This window comes from Chelonia mydas, chromosome 3 (genome assembly GCF_015237465.2).
Source record: "Chelonia mydas isolate rCheMyd1 chromosome 3, rCheMyd1.pri.v2, whole genome shotgun sequence".
NCBI classification, from domain to species: domain Eukaryota; kingdom Metazoa; phylum Chordata; order Testudines; family Cheloniidae; genus Chelonia; species Chelonia mydas.
The window spans coordinates 37,546,962-37,571,704 of record NC_057851.1 but is presented as its reverse complement, the minus strand read 5'-3'; the positions used below and the strand labels follow the sequence as shown (position 1 = coordinate 37,571,704).

General features: G+C 42.5%; 1 protein-coding gene across 2 annotated transcripts in view; it reads right to left on the bottom strand.

The window, feature by feature from the left end:
• Positions 1-3,012: 3,012 nt before the first annotated feature.
• Positions 3,013-24,743, bottom strand: part of FAM110C (family with sequence similarity 110 member C) — a 26,215-nt gene continuing 4,484 nt past the window's right edge. The window contains exons 2-3 of one of the 2 annotated variants that reach the window (XR_006289396.1): positions 5,032-5,696; positions 3,013-3,568 (exon numbers count right to left, since the gene is read on the bottom strand). The gene's annotated coding sequence lies outside the window, so the exon portion shown is untranslated. Of the gene's footprint in view, positions 3,569-5,031; positions 5,697-19,399; positions 21,486-24,743 lie in introns of those variants that run through there. The other variant, XM_007060845.4, reaches the window with a different exon arrangement.

Here is a 24,743-nt window from a genome sequence, read left to right as displayed (position 1 = left end):
ATGAATGGACTATAAGGAGGACAGAAAGCTGTCTAGATCATCAGGCTCAATGGGTAGTGATCAATGGCTCCATGTCTAGTTGGAAGCCAGTATCAAGCGGAGTGCCCTAAGGGTCATCCTGGGGCTGGTTTTGTTCAATATCTTCATTAATGTTCTGGAGGATGGTGTGGATTGTACCCTCAGCAGGTTTGCAGATGACACTAAACTGGGAGGAGTGGTAGATATGCTGGAGGGTAGGGACAGGATACTGAGGGACCTAGACAAATTAGAGGATTGGGCCAAAAGAAATCTGATGAGGTTCAACAAGGACAAGTGCAGAGTCCTGCACTTAGGACGAAAAAATCCCATGCACTGCTACAGACTAGGGACCAAGTGGCTAGGCAGCAGTTCTGCAGAAAAGGACCTAAGGGTTATGGTGGATGAGAAGCTAGATATGAGTCAACAGTGTGCCCTTGTTGCCAAGAAGGCTAATGGCATTTTGGGCTGTATAAGTAGGAGCATTGCCAGTAGATCGAAGGATGTGACCATTCCCCTCTATTCAGCATCGGTTTGGCCTCATCTGGAGTACTGTGTCCAGTTTTGCGCCCCACACTACAGGAAGGATGTGGAAAAATTGGAAAGAGTCCAGCGGAGGGCAATGAAAATGATTAGGAGGCTGGGGCACATGACTTATGAGGAGAGGCTGAGGGAACAGGGATTATTTAGTCTGCAGAAGAGAAGAGTGAGGGCGGATTTGATTGCAGGCTTCAACTACCTGAAGGGGGGGTTCCAAAGAGGATGGAGCTAGGCTGTTCTTAGTGGTGGCAGATGAAAGAACAAGGAGCAATGGTCTCAAGTTGCAGTGTGGGAGGTCTAGGTTGGATATTAGGAAACACTATTTCATGAGGGAGGTGGTGAAGCACTTGAATGGGTTACCTAGGGAGGTGGTGGAATCTCCATCCTTAGAGGTTTTTAAGGCCCAGCTTGAGAAAGCCTTGGCTGGGATGATTTAGTTGGGGATTGGTCCTGCTTTGAGCAGGAGGTTGGACTGGATGACATCCTGAGGTCCCTTCCAACCTTGATATTCTATGATTCTATGATTCTGTGAACTGCCCAATGAGCTGCAGCACTGCCAAGAATCTCTGTAGCAGTGTGTACTGTAGCCTTGCCCCTGACATACCCCTTCCCCACCCCCGCCTTTGGTATATTGCCAATGCAAAGACTTCTGAGAGGATCCTTAGGAGGCAGCCTAATGGCAGTGTGCACAGTGTCCCCAGCCCCACCCCAGATCCTGCACCCCCAGCTGGAGCTGGAGCCTCCCTGCACCCCAACCTCCTGCCCCAGCCCAGAGGCCCCTCCTGTACCCCAAACCCCTCATCCCCAGCCCCACCCCAGAGCCCACATACCCAGCCAGAGCCCTCACCCCGTCCTGCACCCCACCCCACTGCCCCAGCCTGGAGCCCCCTCCCATACTCCAAACCCCTCAGCCCCATCCCCCAGCCCAGAGCCCCCTTCTGCACCCCAAAGCCCTCATCCCCGGCCCCACCCCAGAGCCCACATTCCCAGCCGGAGTCCACCTGCTCGTCCACACCACAACCCCCTGCACCAGCCCAGCACCCCTCCCACACCCTGAACCCCTCATTTCTGGCCCTATCCCAGAGCCCGCACACCCAGTCAGAGCCCTCACCCCCTCCCGTACCCCAACCCCCTGCCCCAGCCAGGTGAAAATGAGTAAATGAGGGCAGGGGAGAGAGAGCGACGGAGGGAGGGGGGATGGAGTGATTGGGGACAGGGCCTCGGAGAAGGGGTGGGCATGGACGGGGCCTCAGGGAAGGGGTGGAGCAAGGGTGTTCAGTTTTCTGTTATTAGAAAGTTGGCAACCCTAAGTGGGGGGTGAGGATCTCACTCACCCTCTGTATTTTGGTGTTTTAATGTTGGTTTATTCTTCATTTGTACCTTAACTATAGTGCTGAAATGGCATTTTGAAGACAGGTTTTGGATTGGTTTTCAGCAGCTATAGCTTTGTGTCAGGAATCCCTAGTAGATATATGGTATCATTTTTATACCTTTATGTCTATTTTACATAAGAAATAAGAGCTGCTTGGCCGTGCATTTCCTGGGTATTATTGCACTTCACAGGTGGCTTGAGGCATTCAGTCTTTGGTCCCTTACTGTGCAATGCACCCAAGACATTCAGTAATTCCCTTGTAATGCCTTGCCAATGGGGTTTGATTGCTTAATTATTTTACATGCCACCCATTAATTAGATGAATCTAGTCTGTACATGCTATAGCACTGTTTGCAAAGGAATCGGCAAATGCCTGAGTATCATAGCTCATGATTAAGGGTAAGTTCTTCTTAAATGCTATTTGTGCATGTAGAAAGTTTGAGGTAGAGGTAGACAGGTGACCCAAATTGCCTTGTGAGTGGTGGCTGCTGGGAATAATTAACTAAACATTAGCATTTCTAAATCACCTTTTCTCTTGGGTAGAAGTGAGTTAAAGCCGAGTCTTGCCAATTCATACAGAATCTAACTTTGCTTTGGGGTATGGCGAGTCTGTGCATTTTCAGTTTCCCACAGGAGAGTAATAAACGACCCTGCCTTCATATGAGCTGAGTTTGAAATAATAAATGGATTGGGCAACTTCCTCACGCTCAGGCAGGTGAGAACACTCATTAGTTGAATCTGAGTTTGGACTCTGCCATGGGAAGTTTTCTCAACCTAGCTGCATATTAAAGACTTCATAGTAGCTGCTACTACCCACACTTGGTATATCCAGGCTGAATGTTGTACTGCTCATTGTGTTTGGTATGTTCTCTGGGTGGGATTTTCAAATGTGCCTAAGAGAGTTAGGTGCCTAAGTCCCACTGAATGTCAACAGGATTTAGGCTCTCCGGAGTCCTCAGCATATTTGAAAATTTTCTGGCCAGCTTTCCAGCAAAATCCTACTGAATCAGAATGGCAGCAATTTACACCCACTCAGCCCTCACTTGACCCCGATTTACATGACTGCACAGTGTGCAAAGCAGTGGAGAAAGAGGCCCAATATATTATTTATTAATATTATCAGACACTTGTCTGTGAAATTTTAAGAATTATCAGTACAAAGTTGCTGTCTACCTGTGGCAGGATGTCTCCATGCTATTCACCATCACAGGCTAGGGTGGCTCACCAACAAGTTAGAGTGACAGAAAGTCTGAGTAGTTGAGAAACCTTCCTGTTAATTTTTGCATGATATTCATGAACAGTGAAAATAAGCTAAGAATGGACAATGCACATGAGGACAGTCATAGTCGGATGGCCCTGTGGTGTCTGCTTCCTATGTCCACCAGTTAGAGAGACAAGGTGGGTGAGGTAATATCTTTTACTGGACCAACTTCTGAGATGGTGAGTCCTCGGGGCTGATGTAGGTTTTGTTTCTTGTATTTCCTCAGGAAGTAGAAGTTGCTGTTAAGTTTTGCTTCCTTTTCTTTCATGTTGTGGAGTTTCCATTTCAGATGGCAACATTCAATATCTTCCATAGTTGTTTGCAGTGTTGTAGCTGTGTAGACCAGAGGATATTAGAAAGGCAAGGTCAGTCATACTTCTCTGAAAAACACAAGTTTTCATCAGATGGTGACTTGTGCAGCGGGGACTAACATGGCTACCAAAACACTGCATTCACCAGCGAGAGTAACACTGGAACAGGAAAAGAGGCCACGCAGAATGGAGCCAAGATGAATGGCTTATTTATTGGCCCTGTGATCATTTTTAATTAAGATGAATACATCCACCATTAAAGAATGTATCAAGCCACCCTTCCTCTTGGCTTGCTGCCTAATTAGGAACATGTATTTCTGAATGTCATCCACATCAGTAAGTTTTGGTATTGCTGTTATGTAAACACCTACATCGAAGTGACTACACAGATCCCGGTGATTAATGAACTCATTAGATACCTGAGAGCTCCAAAACTGGCTGTATTTGCAATATTCATTTTAATTGCTAGTTAGAAAATGTTAATGCGGGGAAAACCCATGATAATGTAACAGGCCTGTGCAACTATGGCAGCTTACCTTGCTAGTGAAATCCACTCATGAATGTCACCAAGGAGCTCTGAGGGGAAATTGCTCACATCTGGGCTAAACAAATAACTGAATGACTGAGGAAACTGGCATGTGTCTCTTTGGTGCTGCTAAGCACTGGAATAAATTGCTCAGGCAGGTTATGGAATCGCCATTATTGGAGATTTTTAAGAGCAAGTTAGACAGTGTCAGGGATGGGCTAGAAAATACTTAGTCCTGCCATGAGTGCAGGGACTGGAGTAGATGACCTCTCGAGATCCCTTCCAGTCCTATGATTCTATTAATACTTTACTTTTGGAACTACAGCAGACAGGATCTGCTTGTACCTTGAGGACTGGGAATCAACAATACAGATTCCGTCTGCAAACATTTGTGATCTCTGCCCCTTTATTGGAGGATGCTAGTACAGTGTATAATTTCCAGGAGTCCCCAACATATTTCACAGAGTGCTATATAATATTGGTAATGTTGCACTGCACAGTGAGTGTCTAGAATTGTTAGGTCTGTGTGTGTGTGTCAGAGACAGAGAATTAACTCTGCAATTTAAGAGCAAAGAATGAATGGATTATTAATCCTTTTTGTAATTGTAATATGGGGAGGAATTTAGGAAATGTCAGCAAAAGACATCTTTTACCATCAAGGCTTATCCTTATGACCTGATATCTGGCATCATTTAAATTCACCAAAGCTACCTAGGGGTCATACTCTGGTCTTTTTAAACTGTTTTTATGCAATTAGTTCCATTATTTATAGTGGCATTTGTTCTTCAATCCAGCCTTTCTTTATTTAACAAAATTCTTCCTGAATATCTATCTATCTATCTATCTATCTATCCCAATCGCTGAGGTATCTCAGCTAATAGTTTGTTTTCCCCTTAGGTATTAATATGTGATATCTTCTTTTTAAACTGGCTATATGAAAAGTAATTAAAACAGATCTCTCTTTGCCTGAGTTTTCCCTTCTGGAAAATAAGTAATGTTTACTTACCTCAGAAGGCTGTGGTGAGGTTTAATCCATTAATATTTGCAAGGTGTTTTGAGATCCTTGCATGGCAAATTACTATATAAGTACAGCAATTGCTATACATTAAATCTGTTGGGAACAGAAATAACTACAGCTAATTCACCTTCCCTCTACCTCACTGTTTGCTGATAACTGTGTATTTAATATGAGTTACCACTGCACGTACAGACATCAAGACCTTGCTTTGCTGTTGCCAACCGCAGGAGGGACGGATCAGCCTCAAACAAACCCAGATTCGTGTTCCAAAGTGTTTTCCGTTTAGTTACATATTAACAGCCACAGTAGTTGTACATTCACATATGCAGTCACCATCTGACTTTTAAGTTAATATGAAAACTAAGGGGGTTTTCTGTTGCGAATTTTGATACAAACAAATTTATTTTTGTTGAAACTTTTTTAACAAAAATTTTATTTTTTCACCAAAATATTAAACCAAAAAATGTTCAGTGGAAACTGCCAGGTGGAAACAAACAAAACAAAACAAACAGACAAACAAACAAACAAACAAAAGATTTGGAAGCGTTTCATGGGAGCTGTAATTCAATTGCCTCATGTCCTCATTGTCATCTATGGGCAGGGTTCTCTGGCCAGATTGTGTCCTCTGTGATGCACCATAATCTTCTCTCTTGCTGTCAAAGAGATATAATAAGTGTCAGTATGTCTCAGTTAATATTGCACTGAACAATGGGTCCAGAGTTTAACATAACCTCAAAAAAGTCAATGCGCATATCAAATAATGAAGAGCTTATCTGGGCAGCTGGACTCTCCAGAGTTAGATTAATATTCCATAGGTCTGTTTATTTTTACCAACATGTGTATTCCTAAAAGTCAATGCACATTTTATAACTGTCACTGCACATTTGTGTATCACTGTCACTGCACATTTCTTAAGCCCCGTCCGCCCCACATGTCTGAGGGTTCCAATCCCAACTAGGGTGACCAGATGTCCCGATTTTATAGGGACAGTCCCAATTTTTGGGTCTTTTTCTTATATAGGATCCTATTACCCGCTACCCCCATCCCGATTTTTCACACTTGCTGTCTGGTCACCCTAATCCCACCTGTCCTCAAACCTCTACAATGCTGATATTACAGTGCTCTTTCAGGTGTATGTGCACTTTAGAGTTGCCATACTTCATACAGAGCTGCCGTATTTCACACCCAACTGAAGCTTCTTCTACTCATCTCAGCTAGCTCTTTAGCTGAGACCTTTCAGAAACAGTAGATATCCTGGCCAAAATACTTCACCTCAATAAGGGCCTGAGCAAAGGCACATTGAAAGTCATTGGGAGTTAAGTGCCTAACTCATGTAGGTGCTTTTGAAAATCCCACTAGGTACCTATCTGCATCTTTAGGTGTCTAAATGCCTTTGTAAACCTGGCCCTAACTTGTTTTTGAAAATGGAGTTTAGGCTCCTAAGTCACATAGGCACTTTTGAAAATTTTACCCCAAAGCTATGTATGAGACATTGGAAAATGTCTTAGTACGGCTCCTTTTCTCTTCACAATCACACAGCTCCCTTAATATAAGAACATAAGAAAGGCCATACTGGGTCAGACCAATAGTCTGTCTACCCCAGTATCCTGTCTTCTGACAGTGGCCAATGCCAGGTGCCCCAGAGGAAATGAACAGAACAAGTGATCATCAAGTGATCCATCCCCTGTTGCCCATTTCCAGCTTCTGGCAAAGAGGCTAGGGACACTTCAGAGCATGGTTTTGCATCCCTGCCCATCCCGGCTAATAGCCATTGATGGACCTATCCTCCATGAACTTATCAAGCTCTTTTTTGAACCCTGTTATAGTCTTGGCTTTCACAACATCCCCTGGCAAAGAGTTCCACAGGTTTACTATGCCTTGTGCAAAGAAATACTTCCTTTTGTTTGTTTTAAACCTGCTGACTGTTAATTTCATTTGGTGACCCGTAGTTCTTGTGTTAAGAGAAGGATAAATAACACTTCCTTATTTATTTTCTCCACACCAGTCAGGATTTTATATACGCCTATCATATATCCCCTTAGTCATCTCTTTTTCAAGCTGAAAAGTCCCAGTCTTATACTCCAAAAGTATTTCCTTTATCATTACTCGGTAGAGCACTGTGAGAGAGCTTGCGCATGAAAAGCACTACATAATATAAATTTCCAATTTCCAGTCTCTGTGATTACATTCATAATTTCCCCAAAAACTCTGTTTTATTTCAAAAACTTGTCAAATTTGTAAAGCATAGTAAATCCATGCTGACTGTCTCTAATGAGGCCCTAGCAGTCCAGGTGACCTCTCAGTTTATCCCTGATGAATTTTTCTTATATCTTCCACACAGTTGAAAATCTTATCATCATGTTTACACACATAGTTTTTTTCAGTCTGTGAGCTCTCCATTTCATCTCTGTCCCCTTTTTTGGGTTCTAATGCATCCTTCTTGAACTTTTGATTACATTTGTGACTTCCTTGTTAATCTACATTGGCTTTGTTTTCTCTCCTTTTGGCACACCTTAACCATGGGATACACTCATTTATCTTTGAACACTTTCTATTTCCACTCTGTCATCTTTCTTTCCATTGCATTGTCTCATTTGATTTCATTCAAAACTGTCTGGTTTACATCCTCTTGAAATTCAATGTCTTTATTTGTCCCCTAGATGCTGTCACTGTTAGTCATAGCTCAAGGATAACTAATTTAAACATGGTCATTATTGTTCAGAAATTCTCTGTCTTCAACTGTGTCCTCTATGTTATTCAGAACAAACCCTGGAATTTTGGAATGGCTGTTGAACTTGCTTCCAAAAGTAAACAATTTGGGAACCTATCTCAGACTTTATAACTAAATAAATAAAATATTAAATTTGTAGTTTGGTAGCACCTAGGAACCCCAGTAATAGACCAGGACCCCGTTGTGCTAGCTGCTGCACAAACATAGAACAAAAAGGCAGTCCCTGCCCCCAAAGAACTCACTATCTACACAAGACTCATCTTCTGACAACAAAACCCTCAAAAACTGGACATGGCCTATCCCAAAGCTCTGTATGGGAACACCCTGAACTTGCGTGAAGTCTTGACTTGAATCAAAATCCAACCTTTATGACAGGCTCTTCCTCTGTGGTGCCAAAATCTGAGATCTGCACTTTCCTGCGTTTGGATTGTTTAGATCTGGATCAGAAATTTGCAGCTAGAGCTCCTCCATACCTTAACCAATATCCAGAAAAACTCTTGGAAAGATCAAAGGTGAGATTTTGTCAACAGATGCATAGGTGGGGCTCTCAGTCAAAGCAGTGAGGGACACACACACACACAGGGATCCAAGTGTGACTTTAAGTGAGGGGGAGGGTTAAATAAGCAAATTTAAGTTGCCCACCTAGTTAGATATATTTTTTTTCAGTCTGTACGCAAGGGTAAACACAGGGCTATTTGAAACAACAGAGTGTTCACTTGCACAAAAAGGAATCCCAGGTGTAGCTCCACCACTGTTTTCTCCTTTTAACTTACTCAGCGGCACGTGTGTTTTTTATTAAAGAATAGGGCAAGGCACAAACTGACCCTAAAGCTGCTGTAGGAGAATAATGCCAGAGTAAGGGGATGAGCAAGTAGTTCTGTCACAGCAGCTCCTACAAACCACCCTTTCTTTCTGTTAGGGTAGGGGGCACGGTGAAAGGAAAGATGCGTAGCTCTAAGTCCTTATCTACAAACAGGCTTGTGCCATTTTAGTTAAACAGGTGCAAACCCTTGAGTAGACACTCTTATTTCAGTTTAAAAGTGCTTTATTTTTCTTCAGCTTAACCCTGTCAACTGACTGAGCAAAACCAAAATAACCCACTCTTCAGCTGCAGTCAGAGCATCCACGTGGGGGTTTGCACTGGTTTAACTAACTGGTTTAAATTCAGACCCTTAGTTAAACCGGTATAACTGTGTGCATACAAACCCTAAGTGGGGCTTTCTTTATGCTGAGGGAGGTGACCATACTTTTGCAACTTGCTCCCCGAGATCCTGCCAGATCCAGATTCTGGGTAGGCTACTACGCCTTTCTTTTTATAGCCTATTAAGGAGGAAATAGGCTCAGGGTTGGGAAGATTATATTCACAGGCAGAGCCATCCCTAGGGAGGTGCGAGGTCCGGGGCGGAAGTAATGGATTTGTCTCTTCCAGGGCCGACCACGCCGGAAAATTACACTGGCCTGCGGGGCCCCCCACAGTGCGGGTCCTGGAGCAGTCACCCTGATTCGTCCTACCCAAGGGATAGCTCTGTTCACAGGCAGCTGGGTTGCACTATTTGTTCTATTTAAACCTATGGAATAGGTGTTTAGAGCATAGGATTTATGTTTTATATTTCATATGAAGAAAGAAAGAAAGAAAGAAAGAAAGAAAGAAAGAAAGAAAGAAAGAAAGAAAGAAAGAAAGAAAGAAAGATTGTCTAGATTGTTGGGCTCAATGGGTAATAATCAAGGGCTCGATGTCTAGTTGGCAGCCGGTATCAAGTGGAGTATCCCAGGGGTCAGTCCTGGGGCCGGTTTTGTTCAACATCTTTATTAATGGTATGGATGACGGGATGGATTGCACCCTCAGCAAGTTCGCAGATGACACTAAGCTGGGGGGAGAGGTAGATACACTGGAGGGTAGGGATAGGGTCCAGAGTGACCTAGACAAATTGGAGGATTGGGCCAAAAGAAATCTGATGAGGTTCAACAAGGACAAGTGCAGAGTCCTGCACTTAGGACGAAAGAATCCCATGCACTGCTACAGCCTGGGGACCAACTGGCTAAGCAGCAGTTCTGCAGAAAAAGACCTGGGGATTATAGGGGATGAGAAGCTGGATATGAATCAGGAGTGTGCCCTTGTTGCCAAGAAGGCTAATGGCATACTGGGCTGCATTAGTAGGAGCATTGCCAGCAGATCGAGGGAAATGATTATTCCCCTCTATTCGGCACTGGTGAGGCCACATCTGGAATATTGCATCCAGTTTTAGGCCCCCCACTACAGAAAGGATGTGGACAAATTGGAGAGAGTCCAGCAGAGGGCAAAAAAAAATGATTAGGGAGCTGGGGCACATGACTTGGGGCACATGAGGAGAGGCTGAGGGAACTGGTCTTGTTTAGTGTACAGAAGAGAAGAGTGAGGGGGGATTTGATAGCAGCCTTCAACTACCTAAAGGGGGGTTCCAAAGAGGATGGAGTGAGGCTGTTCTCAGTGGTGGCAGATGACAGAACAAAGAGCAATGGTCTCAAGTTGCAGTGGGGGAGGTTTAGGTTGAATATTAGGAAACACTATTTCACTAGGGAGGTGGTGGAATCTCCATCCTTATAGGTTTTTAAGGCCCGCCTTGACAAAGCCCTGGCTGGGATGATTTAGTTGGTGTTGGTCCTGCTTTGAGAAGGGTGTTGGACTGGATGACCTCCTGAGGTCTCTTACAACCCTAATCTTCTATGATTCTAAGAAAGAAAGAAAGAAAGAAAAAAAGGAAAGGTTAAAATTCTATGGAAATTAATTAGAGTTCTATGGCAATTAGTCTAAAAACCTATAGAATTCAATAGAGATGATCCTGTTCCTTTATGTTTCTGTGAATTCCATAGGAGAAATACAATTCCCTATTAAACTCTATTGGACTTTTCTATAAGGCAATCTGCCAGCTTCGTAGCCAGGTTTTCCTATACATCATGCACTCGTGCACTATCCCAATTAATTTTGGGGCTATAATAATGACAGTTCTTTGAATTGGCTTAGGCATCAGCAACTGTGGCCACTCCCAAGTAAGCCAAGAGTCTCGCCACATGATGATACACTTTGATTTGTATTGTAAACATTTGGGATTAAAGTGGGTTACAAATGCAGATTGAGGACCCGATATTGTCTTTTGTGTAGCAAATAGAAGCATGATTGTAAAGCTTTAAACAAAGTGATTATGAAAAAAAACCCGCCTGTTGCATATGACGTGCTTGTGGAACTTGGCATCAAGTCGAAAACAAGGAACATTCTGACCAGCCCATCCATCTGCTGGCTTCCACAATATTCTGAAAGCAGCACAAGATAACAGATGAGTGTGTCATGCTACAGGGCAGCCTGAATTCTGACAGGCTGATTTTAGCAACTTATTATGGAAAAGACAAGAATTTTAATCCCCCAAATCACTTTTCTTCTTTGGAAATTATATTTAAAATCTCAGAAATCACAAGTATCTTTCTGGTGTGAGAAAGCCAAATCCAGCGCTGGCATCAGTGGGTGAAATTCCTATTGACTTCAGTGAAAATTGCACCACTTCAGTGAAAATTGCAACTCTTTGTAATTATGAGAGCCCAGCAGCGTTTGGCAGGGATCAGGTGGAAACCCTCTCCCAAAGCAGGGAAGAGAGACTCGGTGCCTGCTCCCACTGCAGAGACTACAGTGGAACCTTGCCATGAGGGAATGGGAAGGGGTGTGACAGGGATGATTTCCCCACTCTGATCCTAACTGGATTATAAGCAGAGTGTTCGGGACATATGCTTGTTCTGAGAGCTTGAAAGGAGAGAGAACAAATGTTCCCTGGAGACAAATGGAGAAGAATAGGAAGACTTAAAAAGTCAGGTGGAGTTGACGCCTCGTTGGCTAAGAAGCATTACTGCTTCATGGGAGAGCTGTTGACTGACAACCCCACCTTTCTGAGAACTATTGGCTGCAGAAAATTACCTTATTTTGCATTTGCAGTGGGACACACTGGGCTGCATTATTGTTTCCTTCATGTTTATACTCTGGCAGTGAGAAGTGCTGACTTTGAATATGACTCTGAGCACAAGAGGCCTTACTTTGCTGAAGAAGCTGGTTGCTGAGCAGGGGTCAGTCCCCAAGGAATAAGAGGGGCAGGCTATTCACTTCCAACAAATTTATGAAAAACTATGATACATTGGACCTGATCCGCAATACCCCAGGACCGTTTCCCCCCTCCATGCTAACACTTGTGCAAGGCTTGTATTTTAGTACCCAGGTGACACATTATTATTTTCACTGGCCAGTCATTCACTCTTACACTTCTGTGCTGCAACCTTCTTAAATGCTTTGGAATATATTTCATCTTTAAGAGAGTTTTATGATTTATTATTTATTTAGCTCCCAAGGTGCCCATGGCCTTTCCAGATATGTAAAGTGACAACCCCAGCCACAGGGAACTCACTATCTAGGCTAGCTATAACCTAACAAGGGATGACATTAAACAAAGGGAGGGGATGTGGCAGGAAAAGGGCTAAAATAGTAAATGTTCATGCAATACCATTCTGTTTAACTATGCAACTTGCAGATCCTGGGCTCTTTGCTTGTTTTGTTTTCATATAGTTGAGGCAGTGTCTACAGCAGTGGTGGGCAACCTGTGGCCCATGGGCCGCATGCAGCCTGTCAGGGTAATCTGCTGGCAGGCCGCCAGACAGTTTGTTCACATTTTCACAGCCGCCCACAGCTCCCAGTGGCAGTGGTTTGCAGTTCCTTGTCAATGGGATCTGTGGGAAGCGGCGGCCAGCATGTCCCTGCATCCCACGCTCCTTCCCGCAGCTCTCATTGGCCGTTAACGGTGAACTGCAGCCACTGGGAGCTGAGGGCAGCCGTGCAAATGTCAACAAACTGTCTGGCGGCCCGCCCTGACATGCTGCATGCGGCCTGTGGGCCGCAGGTTGCCCACCACTGGTCTAGAGTTAAGGGAAGGAGGATTTTTTGTCTCTCTGGAAAATGTCATTCATAAGAAAATAACATGCAACATTTACCATATGATAGTACCTCAGGTTGTGTATTCATTATCTGGATGAATTAGCTTGAAATGTAAACACAAAATGGGACTGTCAAGGCCAGCATAAGCTGAGCAATTAAAGCTCACAGATAACTCTGGAACAGTGAAGGGGAAATGGTTAGACTTTCAATGACCTAGGTTTTCAGTGAAAAAGTAATCAAAGAGGATACGTTAACAGGAAGAAATTAGCAATACCAGCTAAGCCCTATCAATATCCTTGCATTTGTTTCTACAGTTTAGCTTTTAATGGAAGAAGATCTGTTCAGCACTGATTTACAGTCATCACAGTTATGTGACAAACAATCAGATGTTTTAGTGGTTTAGTGTCAGTAATTACTATACCCATCTTTTCGCTACAGGTGATGCTCCTGAAAGGTGGTTGATTTTTGAAGCATTTTCCAGAATCCACACAGGACTCTTAGCTCCCTTAATCACACTCCTCACTAAAACAACCTAATACTTCTCAAATTATCCAAGCTAGTTTTACAAGTTTTCATGTCCTTTCTTGCTGAACTACTGGATGGGGATAGGGATGTCTGAAATCACTGAAACTCATTTTGGTGTTGGTGATGCTGTTGCCTTTTGTCTTTTTTCTTGTTTATTTTAAAGCTATATGTGGCAAAATTTTGGCAGGTGTAAATGGGCAAAACCCCACTGAAGTCAATTAACTTGGCCCACAATATGTTAGGTAGTAAATAGCAAATGAAAGCACGTGCAGCAGAGTCCAATATCAGAGCTAATCAATGGTGAGATTATATGCTTAACTTAAACATCACCCAAATGTATAAAAGACAGTATCCATGAGTGGCACACACAAAAGTCCTAGTGCATGCACATAAGTCAGTGTTATGTGTGAACAAAGTTATTTACACATAACAATCCCCAGTTTCACATATGTACTGAGTATCTGATCCTCAGTTGGTGTATGACAGAGAAGTTCCATTAACTTCAATAGAGTTCTGTTAATTTATACCACTTGAGGCTCATGAGTAAAATCTTGCACATGCAAATGTGTGGCCTTAACTTTGGGTGCAGACTTGTAACCCAACTTGTAACCATTTGGGCCCATGCATGTAATGCATACACAGTGTTCATGACCCAGTTTGTTGTATGTGATTGAAAAGAAGTCTTGTTTCCTAACTGAGATCTTTAATAGAAAAAATTGGTAACAATTGAATAATATTTCCTCTGCATGCAACAGTGGGGAAAAGCACAATAGAATGACCAAAGAGAAACAGAAGTTGTGACTTTGCTCATCTGCCAGAGCTGCCTGAAAAGCACCACTGACTAATTGTGTGTAGTGTGTAGGAGATGGTATGAACTAAGGCAGGGGTCTCAAACACGAGGCCATTTATGTGTGTTATCTGCTGCGGCCCGCCATAGGCGCCGACTCCACCGGCAGCCAAGCTCCCCTCACCCCCGGCCCCCCTGCCTCTGTCCCCCAGGCATGCTGCATCCCCACTCCTCCGCTTATCTCCCAGCACTTAGGACTTTCCAGGAGGGAGGGGAGAGGAGTAGGGATGTGGCGCGCTCAGGAGAGGAGGCGGAGAAGTGGTGGGGTGGGGCGGGGATTTGGGGAAGGGGTTGGAATAGAGGGCAGGGAGGGGGCGGAGTTGAGGCGGGGACTTTGGGGAAGGGATTGGAATGAGGGCAGGGAAGGGGTGGGAAGAGGCAGGGCGGGGGCAGGGCCTTGTGGAAGGGGTGGAGTGGGGGTGGGGCTGGGGGCAGGGGCGTTGTATCTTTGTATGAAAAGGTGTCAGTGATGGGGCCCTCAGGCCAATGTACTAGTCCTCATGAGGCCCTCGTGGTGATTTGAGTTTGAGATCCCTGAACTAAGGGTAAGTGAACCTCTAGGAGGGTGAGCTTTTTCAAATCTACTTTTTGGGGGTTGGAAAATTAGTTTGAAGTAGTCAGGCTTTTTAACCCTGTAATTTAAAAATGTCTTCATTTTCTTTCAAGGATAAGCTTTAATGAAACTAAGAAGAAGGATGGTCCAGTGGTTGCAGCACTCATCGAGGACTTGGGGGCCCTGCATCCAAATTCATGCTGTGCCACAGACTTCCTGTATGACCTTTGGCAAGCCACTTTATCTCTGTGCCTCAGTTCCCATCTGTAAAATGGGAACAATAGCAATTCCCTACCTTATGGGCAGGGAACGGTGGTTGTGAGGATAACTGTATTACAGAATGTGCTCAGATACTAAAGTAAGGAGGGGGACATAATGTATCTTATTGCACCATTTTTTTAAAAAGAGAGAAACTGTGTTAGGAGGCTTGTCTTTGCAGGGTTGTGTAAGTCACTTATGTGCTAGGGCGTCTGTCAGTGGCAACTGCACAGAGCTTCAGAGAATGCTTTGTGAAAAGCCCTTCAAGATCTTATACACCCTAATGTTCAGTAGACACCAGTCTGTGTAAAGCTGCAGCAAAGGGTCTTGTTCTCAGCTGTAAAATCACCACAGGCTCTCTTTTCAACAGCTGTGCTTTGTAAGCTGTTCACAGATGAGCAGAAAGAAGAGCATCTTGATGAGTAATTTGTGAAATTTAAAAGGACTGTTTATCCACACTGGGCAATCTGTGAACCTGAGCCTGCAAATCCTTATTTGTGAGAGTGGTCCAGCTGAGTTCACAGGCTTGCACGACGAAGGCCTACTTAGGTGGAAAAGGACTGCAGGGTTGGGTTCTAATATAATAAAGATGTACTTAACTGCTTTGCTGGACTGGGACCTCAGAAAGTATAGCGACTGCTGTTTCAGCCCTCAGACTAGAATACCAGCTGCAGACTGCTAAGGCGGCTTGTCCCACCCGTAAGTTAAAAGCATGAATTCCTTCCCCTGCCCAGCCTTTGCTTAGTACCTTGCACAAACACCAATTAATTAGGATTTGGGAGCATTTCAACGATCTCAAAATTGCTTTCCGTTTTGTGCTAAAGACCTTAATCCTACTGGCTGCATAGCAGTGAACTCTGAGTTGTGTTCAAACTCTTGTCAGTGAGACTACTTTTACATAAGTAGGTCTACACTTGTGGTGGTGTGTAGACTGAGCTAGCAGGGGTATAAGTAGCAGTGCAGACTGAGGCACTGCTTTGGTGAGTTGAACAGAGTGCCCTAAATGTCTGAACCCTAGAGTATATATCTTACACGGCTCTCTATATGCCCAAACAGTGCCTCCCATGTCTACACTGCTGTTGCTAGTGTAGAAACTACTGCTGCTTCCCTGCTGCTAGAGTCTTTCCCTGCCTCGGTGAAAGACTCCAGCTGCAGAGAAAGGCTCAGGTAGCAGGGAGGCAGCAGGGAAAGGCCCAGGCAACTTCCTGCTCCTCCCCTTGCAGGAGCCTTCCACTGTTGCATGTAGCCACACATACACTACACCCTGTCACAAGGGTAGGCCCGGTCTAAGAAGATTAGATTATAGAATCATAGACTTCTGGGATTGGAAGGGACCTTGAGAGGTCACCCCTGACAGGTGTTTGTCTAGTAGTTTGAAGGGCAAATGATGTTGAGACCCTAGGATGAGTATGTATTAGTTTCAGCAAAAACTCACTTTAAAAACCATTATTTCACTTCTTCCCACAAAACACACATTTATTAAATCTAGTTTGTCTCTTTCAATCCATTAAACAAAATTATCTCAGTAAGGTTCCTCAGATAGAGCTTTTCCTGATGGACCCAAACACCCAGCTGTTCTGGCCAGTTGGGTGTGAGGGTAATGGCTGTACAATATTGCCTGAGGCACATCCTAGTTTTTGAGATTGAACAAAACCAAATGTAGGTAATACCGAAAATTACGGTAGCCAGATGTCCAGTTTTCAACTGAACACCCAGTCGAAAAAGGACCCTCCCCAGCTCTATGAAAATGACTGAGTGAGTGAGGGTGGGGGAGAGCACACAACAGAGGGAGGGGGTAAGATGGAGTGAGTGGAGTGGGGCCTCAGAGAAGGGGTGGGGCAAGGGTGTTTGGTTTTGTTCGGTCAGAAAGTTGGCAACCCTAATTAGTTTGAAAAAGTTTTGTTTGCTTTTAAAAATAAATGTTACGCCACTTGAACCATGACCTAAAATGGGAATACAAAATTATTATGAGAAAGATTAGCTTTGTAGATATCAAATTTACTGATACCAGAACTCACTATCCATTTTATGAGAGAGATCTTCTTAAGAGATTGCGTGCCTGGTTCTTTACGCAGGGATTGGGATATGTTTCAGAGAATCATCTGCACCTTTGAATGTTTCTTCAAACCAAAGCTTTGCTCACCACCAAAGAAGCTGCTGTCCCAGAGCAATTAAACATGTGACAAGGAGTCTGAGTTTTAAAAAAACTATAGTAACAGTAATGTAAACAACAAACAAAATAAAACTACAAGCTACCAAGAACAAATTACAAACTTTCAGTTGTGTTTTTTTTTTAATTTGTATGCAATGAAATAAAATACAGATTTGTTTTTTTATAAGAATATAAACGTAGAAACCTAGGAAATTCCATACTAGGTCAGACCAGGACCAGATGAAGGTGCAAGAAACCCCATAACAGACAATGATGGAATAACATGCTTATAGGAGGCAGTTTCTTCTTAGTCCCCATCAATTAGTGGTTGATTTATGCCCTGAAGCATGAAGATTTATATCCATTTTAAAAATGTGTATATATATACAACAATCTGCACTCTTGTTACACAGGTTTCAGAGTAGCAGCCGTGTTAGTCTGTATTGGCAAAAAGAAAAGGAGTACTTGTGGCACCTTAGAGACTAACAAGAAGTGAGCTGTAGCTCACAAAAGCTTATCCTTAAATAAATTTGTTAGTCTCTAAGGTGCCACAAGTACTCCTTTTCTTCTTGTTACACAGATTCCTGTACATGGCTATGTACAATATACTGAAGGGATCATAGTTTACACCTGATGTCTTAATTGTAAACACCAGGCTCTCGCCATAAAAGCGGACTTTGTACCTTTTTTCCTGTTAAATTAAAACTATGGACACTGTCCCTTTTCACAGTGATAATATTAGCTTTAAAAAACTGGTTATGAAGAGCACTGGACTGTTAAAATTAAGCTGTGCAATAGGGTTGCATCCAATGTGGCTGTCTTGGTTTGCATGGTTCCAGTCAAACAAAAACAAGTGGGTTAATTTGTGATTTTCTCCCAGCAATCCTAGTTTTATGTTTGCATGAAAATAAAGGATAAGTCCCGGCCCCACTGATGACAATGGCAAAACTCCAATTGACTTCAGTGGGGCTGGGATTTTACCCAAAAGCGCTAAACAAAACTTGAGCAACCCCTTACAAAACACACCAGTTTCGTAATGAAATAGATGAGTTTCCCAGTGCATCCCTTCCTTATTTGAAGGGTTTTTGTTGAAGGATAAGGAGAGTCAAAGGATAAGGAGAGTCAATGGCCAAGAGTAGCCATTGGTTTCCCTATCATCATGGGGCAGGTCAGCATCAGAATGAGGTAAAAGGCTTTATAAGTAACAGCAGCAATAGCTGAGCAGAATGTGCTAATCCCCACTGTTGTGCTGAATGTGCTAATCCACTGTTCAGGATGAGCGTGGTAAGATGTCCACTCCCAAGAGATATAGGGATAAAGGGACTGTCAGCTGTCCTCTTTCCTGGTAAGGTGGAAAAGGGTAGATCTGCTCAGTAGACACTTATAGGTAAGGGGAATTCATAGCTTATTAGGTGTAAGGAAAGGTCTTGGGCAAATCTTCTTTGAGGTTCAACACATCCAAAGTTGAACAAAGCCAGGTGCATTTGCTCTGGTGTTGGTGTGAAAGGTCAGCACAGCTCCATTAAGCAGCTCATAAAGGCCAACGGTGGGATTTTCAGAAATGCACAATCCTGGCATAACTGATCCCACTGACATCTATGGTAAAACTCCCACTGACTTCAATCGGGACAGAATCAACTGATTCTCTATGCTTTTGAGAATCCCATCTAAGTCCTTTACATATCTCTTCCTGTTATTTAAAGTCCATGGCCAATTTATCTCACTACCATCTCTGATACAGACCCAATGGAAACTTGAAAGGAAACCAGAAACCTTTCTAAAAACCCGGCCCCCCTGCCATTGTGTTGGTGCACTGGTTTGTAGCTGTGGGATTTCTCATGAGCTCTGAGCTGTCTACAGTGTTTCATTCGTATTTCCAAGAAAAAGCATTCAATAGCTTTTGATAAAACATATACATAATTCCATGTACAGTAATTTGCAAAGTGAGCATAAGAATACAATGGGTCACATTGCTGACTTATCAATCTTTACAATCTCCCTTTAAACAACTGCACATCAGTGGATAACTCTAACCATATTAGCATTGACGGTGTAGTCTATCGTGAATCAAAACCGAAACTTAGATTATTTGTTTTGAAGGTGCTAATCTCTAAGTATACAGTAGCTCACTTGGTCCCTCCTATTCTCTGCCTGTGGCACATAATAGTTTATTCTCCTGTGAGCTGTAATATTTTGGTCAAATTTTGGTTGTTGGGTTTGGTGTGTGGGTGCTGGGTGGTGTTGGTGGCTTGTGATAAAAAAGTGGTCAGAGTTGATGATCTGGTGGTCTCTTCTGACCTTAAACTCTGTGTCTCACTAATACAATCATTTCAGTTTCCCCTGTGTAGAGCAGATTCAATAAATACTTTATTTGGAAATGTTATTTTTATATATATAGACAATTTAAGATATGTGTATGTGAATTAACACTAAACCAATATAGACAAATGCCCTGCATTCTCATACTGGGGGTGAGAAATAGTGACAAATATGTTTTTCTTAATTAAATAAGGTTAGCCTGACTCATAAGTCTATTGTTAACTTAAAGTCAACTAAAAACTATTAAATAGCACTTAAAGTGCAGTATTTTGGCTCACAATGGTTGAATAAATTAAAATCGGAAATATTTGATTCTTATGGTTAGAGTGAATGCTCTATAAAAATGCCATCACTCAGTCCTTCTCCTCCCTCTCTCATAGTTATGTTACAAGACTAAGTCTTTTATAAGATGTTAAAAGTGCTGATTAGCTGTTCATTCCATCTTCTCCTCTATGCCTGCGTCTGGTTCACTTTGTTCGGTGGGGGCATGGCAGCTAATCGTTGAAAGGGGCTGATTGACTGCTTACCGCATATAACCCTAATGGAATGTTGAGAATGGAATCTCATTTTCCTGTACTTGTTACAGTACAGGTCTGACAGTCCAGTGCTGTAAACAGAATACTATAGCCATGGTAACCTGTGGTTCAACTTTTAACCTTTCAGCACACTGAAATATAGGGCCAGATTCTGATCTCTTTTTTATCAGTTCAATTATTCCAGTTTGACACTGCAATAACGAAAATCAGAATCTGGTCCCTACTTCATTTCCCCCCCACCCTGCTTTGTGATTTATGGTATCAGGAATAAATAACTCAGGGAAGGGCATTTTCTGATAACTAATGACTGACTGAGCTAAGGATCTGAGGCATAGCCAAGGGCCATAAACTCACATCTACATCTACAATCAAACTGAGTGACACAAATTATTTTTAAACAGTGTTTAAACACAGTTCAAATAAAGTTTGCTTGGTCAGTGCAAAGTAGGTGTAGTCGTTATAACAATTATGTTGACATGGTGCTGTCTATACTACAAGTCGAATAATCTCAGCACGTTTGTCTGGTATGTTGCGGTTGTGTCCTAACATGCCTTCTTGTTTACAATGCAGATAGGACAATGCTATTATAGATTCATGCTAATCAGCCGTAACATTACATATGCTGTGACACTATTCCCTAACATGAGTCAATAAACATGTTGCCCATCCTCAGTACAAAAATAAATGTGTTAGATTACAGACAACCATGTGCTGGCAGGGTCTGAGATGTAGTATAAGAAGAGCCTAAGGGCTACCTAGACTGCACATGTTACCATGCTGGAGCACTGTTATAGCAAAGAAGAGTCCTGTCTAATATGGAACGTGCATTGAGTTTCTCTGTGTCATAGCTAGGCTTTGGGAGTATGCCCAAGACCATATGTGAAACATGATTTTAGCCATCCATTCCCACTGGCTGATCAGCCTGGTCTAGTTGGAGAACATGGTTCTCTAGTTTGCCTTAAATCTCAATCTAGACAAGGCCTAAGAAAGAAGCTAGTGTACAGCTGGCTTTAAATACTGTTTGTAAAACTGTCATGTTTGGTCCACTGTCACCAGCCAGGCAGAGTGTGCTGAATTCATGTCAGTGTGAGCCAGGTTTAAAGTCCTGTTAACACACTTTCTTTGAAAGTGTAGGTGGAGCCTCCCTGCAAAGAAATACCTGACCCAGAGGTCATTGCCACTTTGTTCCCGCTTTCTCCTCCCCGGGTCTTGCTGATGGATTTGCCATCAGTCAGAGCCAGACATGCCACACCAACTTTCCTTCACATTTAGGATGACATCCTGGTGCACTGACCTCTTTCTGGATATTACCAGATATTTTAGCACGTAAACCTGCCCCTGCTCTTCCAGAAGCTTTAATTTCCCTCCGTCTCAGTTTGTAATTTCCTCTTCCTGTTGCACTTCTGTACACACATATGCCTGTGACAAAGAGTGAGCCTGCAGACGGGTGGGAGGGCAACAGGAAGTTGATAAACTTGCACAGATTTATCATAAGCCAGATGATAGAAGAGTTTGCTGTGGGTCTATCTGTCTGTGTCCTGTTTAGTCAGCTGCCATCTCAGGGAATGTTTTCAGTCTAAGGAAAGAAAAAAGTGCTATTTAAAACACTTAATGCATCATACTGGTACAGGGTAAGCTTTAACACTTCATTCCAACTGCTTACAACTACTACCAACATAATCAATTCCTTTCCTGAGAAACCCACCCTAAAAAGGAGCATTCTTTTTTTAAAAAAATGCTTTTGAAGCTCAGGACTGATATGAACTGCGTAATCTTGATTACAATCAGAGAGGAGGATGTTCAGTTCACCCTTTTTTTAAAGCCATAGCCATCATTAAAGCAATGAGGAGCAAAACTCCCTGAAAGCCCATAGAGTTGTGCTCCTCCTAATGCCATTGGTGAATTTGGCCTTTAAGACTTTGTAACTTTATAATGCTGCTTATCTAGGCAAAATCTAGTCAATTACCTTTGGGTTATTTTGAGGCTAACTATAGATAACATGGCTTCTTAATTATCATCCTGCTAAAACAAATGTGTTAGTTCACTTCATGTCTCGAGTAGCTGTTTTATTTATGCAGTGTTTTACCAATCATAACAGAATTCATGAAAAATTAAGCTAGGAACATAAAATATTAATAGGAGCGTCTGACTCATTAAAAACCTGCAGTTTAAAAAAGCTGTTCTACTCAGAATGAACATTAGAGTCTAGGAAACATGCACAGAGGGTTTTGTTGGTTTTTCTCTTTTTTAAAATATGGTGCAACTATTTCAATACACCAGGCCATGCCAGGGGCTTTAAGGAATATGTCTGCTGAAAGGCAAAGAAAGCACCTAGTTTCCATGGGGCAGGTTTCCTGGGTCTAGTCCATTAGCCTCCCTGTTCCCACAGCTGATAAATGCTGTGCACTTTGTCTACACAAAGGCCAAAGGGAGCTGAAGGGCTAGCTTCTATTTTCAGCTTATCTGTCTGATCTCTGTGTGGTGTGATGCTCTCCACTCAGGTTCCCAGAATCTGGGGTGCACTCGAAGTCCGAATGTCTCCTCCCACAATTTTACAGCCTTGCAGCCTGACACCATGAGTCCAAGTCAGCTGCGGGTGTTTAACTGCAGTGTAAAAATATCCTGTGAGCACTGCATTTTTTGCAACAAACATGATGGCCTGTGGTCAGGATAAACTCTAGCATTGACAAGAAGCTAGCTTGTGGGTTTGTAGGAAACACAAGTCTCAGACCCAGAGTCAACACCACCGATTGTCTGGTGATAACTACTTTAATTCAGCCTTATTTATTATTAAATATTTATATGAAAGTAGCTCCAAAAGGCCCGAATCCTCTTTGTGCTGGGCACTGTACATTGATATTTATAGGTGAGTTTTCTAACGGTTACTGGGTCTGTTAAAAGTAATGGCCTAAAATCAGCATTGTTGGATTTTCCTTGATTTTTCATTAATTGTGGACCAGCTCCTCCGCTGGTGGAAATCAGCATAGCTCCATTACTGATTTACACCAGCTGAGAATCTGTCCCTATATATTTAAAGTCAGGTTTAGGGTACAAACCTGATGGACTAGAGTTTCCTAAACTGCAAAAACAGAGTGTACCAAAATATTTGCCTGAGATGGACAACATAATGTAGTGTGCCCCTCTGAATATCATTCCAAATTAAACTCAAGATGGCATCATTTCTGGGAAAGCAGCTGAGGGAAAAGCTACTTTCAGCCACACAGTCACTAGGTTGTTAGAGTTAGAATGGCCATATCTAGCCTATGAATTTAGTTTTTAACCAATAGATACCCAAGTTCATGCAGGTCCTTCTCCTACTCTGTTAAACCATGGGCTGTAAATAGCATCAATTTTGAATTGTTTATTTGGCACATTCATTGGGTAATTAAATACAACTAAATGACATGTGACTGAGCAGATCTCAGGCTCAGCAGTTAAAATCTCTTTCTACCCCCTGTCTAAAAATAAGCAAATTATATGACCTGAGTTGTATACTCACTCACACACTCTTCTACTCAAGTAATTTGTTACCAATTCTAGGTTTGTACTATACTTCTCTGCATATTATTGCCAAGAGAGTTAGAGTACTCGTGTCCCAGTCATACTCATTCCCATGCGGATTAGTTTTGCCTTTGTAAAATTCAAGGGATCAGTAATGCTAGTAATGAATGTCTCTGTATGCTTTGTGGATCACATCCAATATTTGCAGAAAGCCAGGATGCATTGCTTCACTTCAGGAAGTTCCCTGCATTGCTTCAAAGGGCCTAGGCTGAAGGCTTAGCATGTGAGTGGTTAATTTGTCTCCCTGCTGGCTCATCTTCTGATTAACCAATTATGTAAACACGTGATGAGTTATAAGTGGAGATTTTGTGGTTTAGATTAATACAGAAGATCATTCTGCTAAGGGTTTCTTTTGTACAGAAATATTAGTACCAAAAAAAGAGCAAGTTCTTAAATATTAATGAAAGTGTTAAGGGTTTATATGTATTCTTGAGGACCAGTCAACCAATCTAATTTCAGGTCAATCATGGAAGGGCTTGACACTGTAGATGACATTTGTTACCATGAATTTTCACGTGGTACCCACATATTTCAGCATCCTCTGAACTGCTAGTTGGAACAGAAAGCAATCCAATAAACATTTCAAATTGTCTTCCATCCACTCTAAAAACATGATTAAAATCTCACAATGCCCTGGGGAGGTAGGGAAGTATTATTTCTCCGGGGCATAAGCCAGGCTCAAAGAGGTTAAACCACTTGCCCAAGATCAGACAACAGGTCAGTGACAGAGCCAATAACAAAAGCCCTATCTCCTAAATTCCTGTCCTGTCCCAATACATGGATCTGTTTTGAAAACACACGAAAAGACATGTACAACTATGTTTAAGCAACATTAAAACTGTGACACAAACTCATAGAAAAAGCAGTTAAGGAATTTTAAATGTGTTTGCCACCATGTCCTCAAAAAAACAAAACAAAACACAACCCTGTGCCTATATGGATAAGAAGAAATAGGTTATAAAACTACCTGTAATTCAAAGGCACAATGTGGTGTCAGTCAATACTTTGAATTTCTTTGTCTTTACTATTAATGATATTACTTAAAAATTTCTGGTGTATGCTTCCTATGTATTCCCTCTTCCCCAGACCAGTATCAAAAGATATTAAGGAAACAAAGTTTAAAAGTAAATTTCCCATCATAACATGAGAAAAATTGTGGGCTACAATTTTTAAAGACAGAAAGCATGAAAATATTTGCACATATGTATGGGTCTATATTTATGTGAAGTTACCCTACCTGTATGTGCAAATTGGGCCATTGCATGTGCAAATG